Source organism: Epinephelus fuscoguttatus, linkage group LG3, assembly GCF_011397635.1.
Source record: "Epinephelus fuscoguttatus linkage group LG3, E.fuscoguttatus.final_Chr_v1".
NCBI lineage: Eukaryota > Metazoa > Chordata > Actinopteri > Perciformes > Serranidae > Epinephelus > Epinephelus fuscoguttatus.
In genome coordinates this window covers 11,117,698-11,129,280 of record NC_064754.1, presented here as the reverse complement: position 1 = coordinate 11,129,280, position 11,583 = coordinate 11,117,698, and positions in this window count along the sequence as shown.

The window sequence follows — 11,583 nt, the reverse complement described above, 5'->3', positions numbered from 1 at the left end:
ACATGGACTTTCGACCAGGAGACCGACGACTGACGAATAAAGCCATACTTTAATGTCAGCATGATACGTGGCCAGTCGCTGTTATAATTTAACTGCATTCTGCACCATGAGGGGAAACACGGCAGGACAAGAACTAAAGTCACAGCAGTGAATGTCTGAGTGGGGTGGGTGAGAGGGTTGGTGGATGGGTCCAACAAACATCGACTTTCACTTGGGAGAGTGGTGTTCACGTCCTGTAAGATTATAAAGCCAAACCCTGTTCTTTTTACCTAAACCCAACCACATGCTTTTGTTGCCTAAACCCAACCACGTGCTTTGGTTGTTGAAGGAAAAAACATCAATATGTGGTGTTGTACTGACATAGTGCGTTTATTTTGAAAGACACTCTATGTAAACAGTACATTTCCCGTGAAAACTGAAGTGTATTTTGAAAGAAGAAGATGCATGTTTCAGGCAGAACCTGACACAGCGTCCCAGAGACAACAACCAACACACCCAGGTACCTTTCAAGGGATATCTGGACGTGGAAAGTCCACGACCTAACATCGATATGTGACGAGGTCAGAGTGAGAATGTGTTGCGTGTGAAACGAAAAGTCAACATAGTTACATGACTTTACGGACTTTACATAACCACGCAAAGTACATAATTCAACGTCACTGATGTCCCATATGTAGTTACTTTGTCCGAAACCACAATCTTTTCCCAAACTTAACCTAGTATGTTTTTGTTCTCTAAACCCAACCAAGTGGCTTTTCTTTTCCTAAACCTAACCAAAGTGCAATCATGTCCTATCAAAACGACTGTTCAAATTAGAACTTGTTCATGTCCGTTTCACATATTTCTGTGGGACTGTATTATGCATGCTAAATGTAGTACTGAAGGAGCAACATGCCAGGAATATATACAGTGAATACATAACTCAGTACTAATTTAAATCTTATAAATTTCCATTGGGGTATTTTTAGATAATCTGTCCCCTGTCTGTCTGTATGTGCTGCACTCCCCTGTGGCTTTAAAACTGTTTTGCACAACATGGTTTTTAGTCAGTGAACACTGGTTGGTAAGCACAGTTCAGGACTAACTGCAGTGCCACACTGAGCGCACTGAGCTAGACAGAGCAGCTCTCTTATTAATTAATTAGAAACAGTAAATCCATTGACCAAAGCATGATGGGGTGATGGGCTTCTGGGTTTTGAAGTGTGAATAATGATGCATATTAACAGTGATTAATATAAAATCAGCAAAGAGATGGGAATGTATAGCTAGAGAGACATTCAGAAAGGAGAAGTGGAGTTACTGTGAATGCTTCCATTGGTTTGAGTGATGCTCTTCAACTCCAGCGAGTGTAAAGCAGAAGGACACATTACTGGCAGCACTGCACATGATATTACTCATGCTATTAGGGACACATCAACCATATCCATTTCTCATTAAAAATGTAATGCCTTTCCATGCCAGCAAGCTTTAAAATAAAAATCTTATAGCTGAAAGACTGACAGGGAATCTGGCCAACTTTCAAAGAACAAAAGCACTTACAGTGCAGGTTAAGAGAGTCACAAGAGTCCAGTGTCACTGAAATCACAGCCCATAATTATGACCCTGTATGCAATAGCACATTGCAAAAGAATGACTGCATATTATTAAAGTAATGTGTTAAGTGCTACACTTTGATGTCAGCTGTACATGATATTCAGTCCCTTTTAGATTATCACCCAAGGCATAAAACTTAAGCTGAAACTTAAACATCTTATGTACAGTATGTTGCTATTTCATGTCTTGATATTTGCCATGCAGGTTTTATATAACGTACTTCCTTGACTGAGTAAGCTCTTCAGAAATTGACAATATCATATAACTTGCCTTTTGGCAATTTCACACTGACATTTCAGGCTTGAAACTGCATCAAAGATGACAGGAGTTGAAAGTCCCTACTGCTGACAGACTGAAAAATGCGAGGAAGTTATCATTTTTGAAACGTTCAAAATGAGGACAAGCAAACCTGTACACTGTGGTCATCAGGAAAAAGATTTTGCTGCAGGGATGCAAAAATAGAAGCTCTTTATTTTTTTAACCAAGCTCTAAAATTAGCACATTTCAATCACAGGATCCTCCTTGTGCATTACTTTGACACATTTTGCTTTGATTATAGACATCAACAGAAGCAGATAGCATTACAAGAAAGTCAGCTGTATTGGAGACATAGCGGGACAGCAACTGCACAGCTGACGAAGAGCAACTTGATATATGCAGGCTAAAAGGGTCAGAGGCAGAAGGTGATGGATGAAACAGTAATAAATATGTAAGAAAAAAAAGAAAGAGTTGTTAGATAACTTTTGTCGTTTTGTCATTAGCCAACATAGCAAAAAGCCCCCAGGATTCCTGGTGGTGTAGTGGTGAGAGCAGGCATCCCTTTTACCAAGGCAATGTCTTTGCCGCAGCAGCCACAGGCTCAATCCCAGCCTGTGGCCCCATGCTGCATGTCGTCCCCTCTCTGTTCCCTTTCCATGCTTAAACTGTCTTAACCAATAAAGGCAAAAAGCCAGAGAGAAAAAAAAAAAAAAAAAAGACGCCAATTTTTTTTTATCCGGAAACTAATTTATTCTGTGTTTTTATTAGTTTAAATCTGTTTGTTTTGAGAGAAAGAGACTTCTGCAGGTAAAACATCTCCAGGTCAAAACCTCCTGAATGTCTGAAACTTAAGTTATCAGAGAGAAAAGGTGAGCACACATTAGCAGGTATTGGACTATCCCCTGTCTCCGACATGCCAAACGGCATCAGAGAAACACTGATTTCTAATGTGAAACTATTTTATTCAGCTTTTTTACTGGTTTTAATCACCTGGTCTACTTGTTATGGAGGTGGAGATACTCTGGATAATTCAGCTCCTTGTAAAAACCTCCTGAACACTGAAAGCTAAAGGAATTCTAACTGGTAGAAGATTCAGATGGTAAAAAATTTGCAGTCCTCACTGCTACGGTAGATGTTACTAAATCTCCTTAAATCTTACACACTGTTTCTTTAAGTATATGAGTAAATGTACTTAGTTACTTCCCCCCACTGAATCCAATGTAATGTGTATGAGATGCAAATTACACTTGCATATCACTTATTTGGTTTGAGTTAAATGAACATTAAATTGACTTTATGTCAGTTACAATTAATTGCAAATAGATGGTGATTTTTTACCGGGTTTTTACAGGTATGTGATGTTTTTTTTATGTGACACGTCGGATGCAGATTTATTGTATAATTTTAAAGTCGGCGTCTGTCTCTTCCCCATCTCTTTCATCTGAGTCTCTCTGTAGCAGCCCAACCCGGGCCTTTGAAAAAGATGAAGAAGATATCCCAGAAGCCTCATAAAAAAGGGGGAGAGAGAAAAAATAACACATCAGCTGCAGACCTTCAGCGCAGCAAGTCTCTGTTCTATAAGCCACAGCCAGTCGAAATGTGCCAGATATACAGGTACTCGACTGGGTTCATCCTCTCTGAGCAGGGCTCATGCTCAACATGTTTTTGGACTGAGTGTTCCTGCTTCATCAGCGCAGCTCAGCAGGGGCTAGAGTCCTTCTGGGAAGCAGCTTCACCTAATTTGATGTAGTGCCAGGGGTCGTAATATATCCCTATCATAGGGATTCTGTACACCTGCGTATTTCTGTGAGATCAGGTTGCTTCAGACTTATGTTGTGAGCCTTTGAAGGGGCCTGATTGTTAGAGAACCACTGGATACAACTCTGCATCAGCCGGCAAAATGCAACTTATGCACTGATACATCAGCAACAATCTAATAATTTAATATACACACATAATAAAATATCAGTAACAGAAGCCATCTTTCTTCAGAACAAGTAATATTTTTTATACTTTAGGTAGTTTTAGCTGATAGCACATTTACCTCAGCAGTAATTTGAATGACTTGTAGTGTACAGAGTAATGATCTTGTCCCACCGCTGCATTAATTGAAATTCCTTTTATTATCCCCACCAGGTGTAAGTCTGGAGGTTATCTTGCGAACTATTGGACCAGTTAGCCTCATATTTTGTGTACACACGTATGACTGCATGCACAAGGACTCCTTGTGGTTGCTGTGATTCACAATTGTTAAAAATTGTTGAATTGTTCTAACAATTGTTTGTTTTAAGATATTTTTGGGGCATTTTTTGCCTTTAATGGACAGGACAGTTAAGTGTGAAAGGGGGAGAGAGAGAGGGGATGACATGCAGCAAAGGGCCACAGGCTGGACTCAAACCCGGGCCGCTGCGGCAGCAGCCTTGTACATGGGGCACCTGCTCTACCACTAAGCCACCGATGCCCCGAATTGTTGTAACAGTTGTTGACTGTTTGATACTTTCATTGACCGCTAACTCCTCACTCCTCTTATCTGGCCAGCAGGGATGGCAAGTTGTCTGGAAATTGGCTTTTCTAGAAATAGCAAGCCTTTTCTAGTCTATTGCAGGCCACATTTTGGCCTTCATTGTGACTCAAAAACTGACATCCACTGAGAAGTTTGGTCTCATGACCTAGAGCATTTGCAGATTAATTTCATACCAGAAGTTAGGCGCGATATGAGATGAATTAGAGGCCATTTTTCCTTATCTTCACCGCCATCTTGACTGTAAGGGAGCCAGGAGGGATCATTTGAGTGGCTGCAGCTGCAACATGGTTTTGTCCATCTGCAGCACGCGGAGTGTTTCACCTGCTTGATTCTATAGACTAGCAGATTTTGTTGATTTGGTCATTTTTCCTTGATAATTTGCGCTTCTACCATCAGTGAATAAGCAGGCTACATAGTGAAATTGTTTCCTTTCTTTCTTTCTTTTTTAATTATTCTGTTTATTGTCATTATTTTGTACTTTGTTGTGCTTCAGCCTGCAGACAAAGTTAACACCGTTCAAAGTCCAGCTATGACAGGCATGTCCAAAGTCTGGCCCAGGGGCCAGTTGTGGCCCACAGACCAATTTTAATTGGCCCTCAGCTTGACTTTCAAAATACACCATATGTGGACCTTTACACAATAACGGTTAATCAAGCAAGATCACTTCACCTTCACCTCACAATGACAGGACTATCATACAGTGTGTAGACAGACATCACGTAGTAATAGTTCATTAAAACATAAAAATGGTTGCATTTGTCTCACTTTTTTTTTAAAACCCATTTGATGCGAGAATCAGTTGGCCCCTTGGTATTTTCACATTGTTTTATCTGGCCCCCATTCAAAAAAGTTTGGACACCCCTGAGCTATGAATACATGGATCAAAGATTTCTGGCTGTGTTTTAGTCATTAGAAATACATTAAATCTTCATAATTATATTGTATCTATATTTCGTATACAGTACCTGTTTGCAGGAAACTCGATCTGCTCTGTGCAATGCGCCATGGTTCTGTCAAAGAAAGACAAAGTGTTTATTTTTATTAGTTTCTAGAACATTTCTGCAAACCTGCTGTGGCATGCCTGCTGAAATTACAAAAATTGTCTAGAGTGGCCATGATCAGTCCAGGCGGCTGCCTGGCGAAGGTCTGCACTCTGTTGGGTGCACTTGTCTAGTTTTGTATTAAAAGCATAATATCCATCCCTTCTACACACCAACAATCTGCCCCCTGGATCTAAATAAAGCCAAAGAACCCAATGTATGTCTTTATTACAAAATATTAAATTAAGAAAAGAACATTAAACTTTTGCAATTGTAGCTCAGACATCAAGGGGCTCATCATGTTTGTGCAAGCTGACAATTAAAAATGAAAACATCATTTAAAATAAATAGCAAGGGGAAAGAATGTGTCTTCTTTTCCTTTATCAGCAAATATTTTGGTATATCTACAGTCATTAAATATTCATTCTTTCTCTTTTGCTCCACCACCAAGCTGCTGCAAAATGTAGGAAAACTGCTGTTGGAGTAACATGCCTGAAACAATCCTCAGCACTGTTGGAAGAAAAATGAAAAAGCTCTTAGAAGATTTTTGAAATGCTGAAAGTTTTATTAGCGAGGAGCTTATTTGAGCCAAGTTAGACTTTAAGCTAATGTGATGTCTGCTCCTGTTGTTCCCTGCAGTTAAATTAGCACAGGTAATACGATGATCGAAGCCTGTTTATTGCAATCACTTGGTCTTAATGACTGTGTTTGTTCATGGTCAGTGATTGAATATATCCTTTATTTCATTATGACTCTCCCTAACACCCACAGGATAACACAACCTGCTGACAAAACACCTGCTACCTCAGTCTCTGTGTTTCTATATTTCTTTTTCCTTATTGCTTTCTTCCCTTTGCACTTTCTCGCTTTCTGTACCTCCGCCTTTGTTCTTCGTCTCGCTGCTCTCATACTCCACCTCAGTCGATTTATCTCTTTCCACATAATGGAAGCCAAAGGGAGACAAAATGATGCTGTCATCAAACATAGTTTATGTAACAGTCATGGTACTGTGGGCTGTTTGCTGTGCTGCAGTCTCCCACTGGCCTAATATCTCTCTCTACTTCTTGACTTTCCACTCTGGAGGCTTTCGCTTACAGACACATATATGTGCAGGCTTACGCCCAATCACAACCAGGCCAACACCCACTGCTCGCCCTCTGTTTTATCCCTTTTTGATCTATGACATCACTACTGAATCCCATTGATTTCATGTACAAATATGTCAAGTAATCCAGGGCAGTGCAGGGATATCTGGAATGAGACAGAGGCAGCAATGTTCTCCAGAAACAAATCACTTAGATCTTTTGTTAAAAGGGATTTTGTTTTTGTCGTAGTAGCTGTCAAAGGATAGCACATCCTTATTTCTGGGGTGTCATTTGAATGCAATGAATTCCAATTATTTATTTGTCACGTAATGATGCAGATCAGTGATGCAAGTTAAAATGTCAACTGAATGACAAGAAAGAAAAAGAATTACAGAGGCAAGTATTTTTTAATCTTTCTCCATATATTTATGAGGTCCCTCACTCCCATTTGGAAATTGTTCATTCATTCTGCATGAGTTGATGTTTGTGTGCATGCATGTGCACAGAAATGCTGCAGGTGTGTCAGAAGCTCAGACAGACGTGACAGTTTCAATTGTTTCCTGATAAAATATCGGCGCCTTTGAAGTCACTGTTAACCTTTTCAGTTCTAGCCAGCCTGCTCTCGTCATAGGCAGACACATTCATTAAGTGTGGCTCTCACAATCGCGGATCTCTGACAGACTGTTTTGCTCGTTAAAGAAAAAAGCTGTGTGTTATGTGGAGGTGCAGTAAATGGAGATGTAACAACAACAAAGGATGAAATAGAAAGAAGGAAGTTATACAGTAGGAGCTGGAAAAGGATCAAGGGAGTTTCATACTCTAAGTCGTCCCATTTGTGGTGCTTCATTATATGTAAATGAACACCACCTGTGATATCTGATCAAAGTGCTGCTTCTTCTTTAGGAACTCAGGGTGGGACTTATATTCATGGGTGGATAATAAGAGAATGGGCCTGTGGGCACAGATATGCAAAAGGCCCCACCACCTCTCCCACACAGAGGCAAGACACAGACGTTGTGGTGCAAAGCCAGTTTGTTTTTTGCATGTCTTTGTAGTCATTATTATGTTATGTGGGTTTCTGTCTCTGTGGCAATTTTATTTGTGGTATTTTTTTGTCTCCTCGTGGTAGTTTTGCATCTCTTTTTAATCACATGTGTCTCTTTGAGATAACTGTGTCCTTTTTTATCATTTCAGTCTCTCTGTGGTCTTTGTGTCTCCTGGTGGTCATTTTGAATCTTTTCCTGGTTTATACATGTTAATTTAAATGACATTTTGCAGGTGAAGGCCAGGGGGGCTCCAGACACTTTGGGCCCCTGGGTGTGTGCATGGTTGACTTGTTCAGTAATTCATCCATGCTTTTATTAGCCCTATTACACTTTGTTGGTAGACAGCTTGTATGACTTTAAATTATTAATTAAAACATAAATTATCTTCACAGTACTCAAAGTCAGGGCACACACAGGCTTAAAATTATTAGACATAATGCAAGTATTAAACAGTGGTGGAAGAAGCACTCAGTTCTTTTATTGTACTTAGCAAAAGTAGCAACACCAAAGTGTCAAAATACTCTGTTACACGTAAAAAATGCACTCAACTTTTTACTTAAGTTAAAAATAAAATACTCATTATGCAGAATGGTCCAATTCAGAGTAATGTGTAATATTCAGAATCAGAATAAATATATTATTGCATCACTGATGCATTAATTTGTACATCACTTTACTTTTGCACCTGGTAAAAGTGGGCCTAATTTCCACTACCTTATGTACAGCTTGGTGGTTTGTGGATTTTTATTTATTTATTTATTTATTTTATCAATAATGTCTTATCTTATGTAACCATAATAATACATCATCCTTTATTGGTTGATTACATTTTGCCTTATTAACCACAATCTTTTAAGTAGCAGAAAATGCAAATTCTCAAGAAAAATAGAGATACCTCAAATACCTTAGGTTACAGCTACATGTGGTAACTTTGACAAAAAAAAAAAAACAACTTTTGCCATATTTACTGAAACTGTCACTATATTCACACAGTGCTAAATGAGACAGATAATCCGTGAAAAACACCATACTCTTCTGATGACTCTGTTGTCTTGTAGCACGTCTAATAGCATGACCAGCATGAGCGACTATGGATTCAAATTTGATCAGTGCTGCTTGATTTGACAGTTCAACTGCACACAAGCAGTGATTGACATGACTGACAGCTGCGTTAGAGACTCCTCTGCTCTGGTTTGTTGTTTTTGGTGCGCTGCGGTAGATTCTATAGAAATATTATTCAAAGCAATAGAAAGAAAAAGAGGGACATGACTGATTGATTATTTTCACATATAATCTGTCTAATGTACTTCTTTCAGATTATAGTGACAGTTTCAGCAAATATGACAAGAAGCAGTGGTGTAAGAAAGTTACGACTGGCCCCAGTGCACCCTGTTGTGCATGTATTGTCTTGACTAGAAACATAGTCAATAGAGACTTGACATTTGACATCATCAGCATCAGAAACAATGACTCAGATGGGTTTGCCTTTATGAGCAGTCTACAGCAAATGGCACCATTTTTAAATTAACAATATCCTTTTTTATCATTTATCTTTGGACACAGGTTTATATTCAAGGTGGCACTCTGAATAACTTGCAAGGGCCCACTCTCTGTGGACCCCTCCACCCCAGGGGCCCCAGTGCAATCACAGTGCCTGCTCTGTCTATATTTACACCCCTGACACAAAGTTATTTTCCAAAAAAAGATACCAAATCTAGTTTTAAGTTCAGTACTTCAATATATGGACTTTCAGCCACTGGTACTCATTAACTTTCTGCCTGTCTTTTGATCTCTTAAGATAAATTTTAGTATCAGCATTTAAGTTTGGGATTAAACCAAACGTATCTAAGCAGAGCAATATTTAAAAGTCACCATTCAGTGAGCACACAAGGAGGTCTCTTAATCCCTGCTTTAATTTCTCTTATTTTGTTGATCCAAATACTACAAGATTATTCTGCTGTAGCAATCAGTAGAAGTCACACTAGATGGGGGGTATTTACATCTGAAGTAGTTTTCTGATTTCAGAGTTTGTACCATAAACCTCAGTGTAATGATAAGATACAAATGTTTGAAACCAATGAACCCTGACAGGGAAAGTAACAACACAGGAAGTGGCCAGACACCTACATCTTGTCAGTGGGATCCCTTTATAATCCGAGCTGATAAGCACTTTATCTCCACAAGCCTGGAAATCTGGATGACTGAACAAATGAGTCTTGGTCAGGAAATAGAATACAAGACTCCCTCAGTCTCTAAGGAATGACATTTAGTACAAATGTGCTACAGTTCTTTGACTTGGGAAAATATAACTACCTGCCAGGCCCTGTGACATTTGTTAATCTGGTAATATTGGAGTTACAGCGTATCAGACAATAAAAATAACCAGGTGACAGAGATAACACAGCTAACTCATCTTGTTAAGTCTCACAGTAAAGTTTGTTTTTGAATTATGAGGTAAAGTAATACAGCACTACATTTATAGAATATAATACACCTGGGTTATTTCTATCTGTGTCTCTAAATGTCATCGTATCCGAATAAAAATCCATTCACTTCCTGCTGATCAAACTGACTTTTGATTGCTGGTCTAAAAACAATGTAATTTACGGTCACATCCTTTTTTAATAGAAGTTATAATTGGATTTTTACTGACAGGTAAATAATGCAGCATTTTTTGTGACTCTTTTCTGTTTTGAAACTGCTCTGATTTGTTTTGGTCTTTTGTTGAGCAGATGTGAATTGCTGCATGGCACCAGCCCAATATTCATCCTCTCCGTCTCTCTCTCACTTCAATTCAATTCGCTTTCAGCTGAATGAGATTTATCGACGTTGAAGTTCTCAAACAATATTATTAAGGCGCGGGAGTACAATATAATGTCTTTCTGTCTGACTGTCCGACTGTCTTACTTTTGTCTCTCCTCCTCCCAGTTTAATATAGTTTAACTGAATTCAGTTTGGTTATTGCGGTGCATTGGCATGAATGCTGCATGAAGAATTCTATCAAGGAGATCAGCGCAGATCAATAATAGAAAAAAAGCTTGCTCTCATTCTGTCTCCCACTAAATTCAATTAGCTCAGCCGACATGAATATGAGATGAACAATATCAACATCGCTAAATCATAATGTGTGTGTGTGTGTGTGTGTGTGTGTGTGTGTGTGTCTTCTTTTAACTCTTTGGTCCAGTGAGGGAGGACGTAGACATTCTTAGAACAATATGGATGGTGCAACTGATACAGATCTAGTAATGTGAATACATAAAATATCAAATCCATACATATGGTACCCTGATAGGATGGAGTCAGTAATTAGTTTAACAAAGCTCTATGATCAATGACCTTTGTTTTTAATTGTGTTTAGTCAGTAAAGTAGTCAAGTGTGAATTCAAATTTATATAGAAAATAAACAAATGAAAATGAATAGTTTACACTTGTCCACGGGACATTCAATCTTATCTCAATTAGACACAGACAAAACAACAACAGAGGAAACAAAATAATGATGCCTGCAATAGAATAAATATAATTTCAATATACTATTACATAAATTGTCTCATTTGTTAAAATATGTATATATCACTGTGCATTTTATTTTATTTTTATTTTTATAAAAACATATGATTAATCATATAAATAAAAAAGCATAGTGAATGGTTTGATAATTAACAAAAATAAAATAAAATCTGAAACTTTGATTTTGAACTTTGAAAAATACAACAATGTATTTAAATGAAAAGTAAGTGAAGGAAAAAAAATTGGGTTAAATATAATTTTGATTCTGTTTTGAAAATCCTTTGAATGAATTATTTGTTTTAATTTTCACATATATATTAAATGATATTTTCAGTTGCAGACTTTGTTTTCAGATTCAGACCTTTTTTTTAATTTAATTACTTTTGTAATTTAAAATCTTTCAGAACTTTTGTTCTACTTTGAGATTTTTTTCTTTTTTTTTTAATGTCGTATTTTTTCAGTTTCAGATTTTTGGCCATTATATATGAAATACAGTGGGCAGAAATAACATATAGAAGTAATATTCT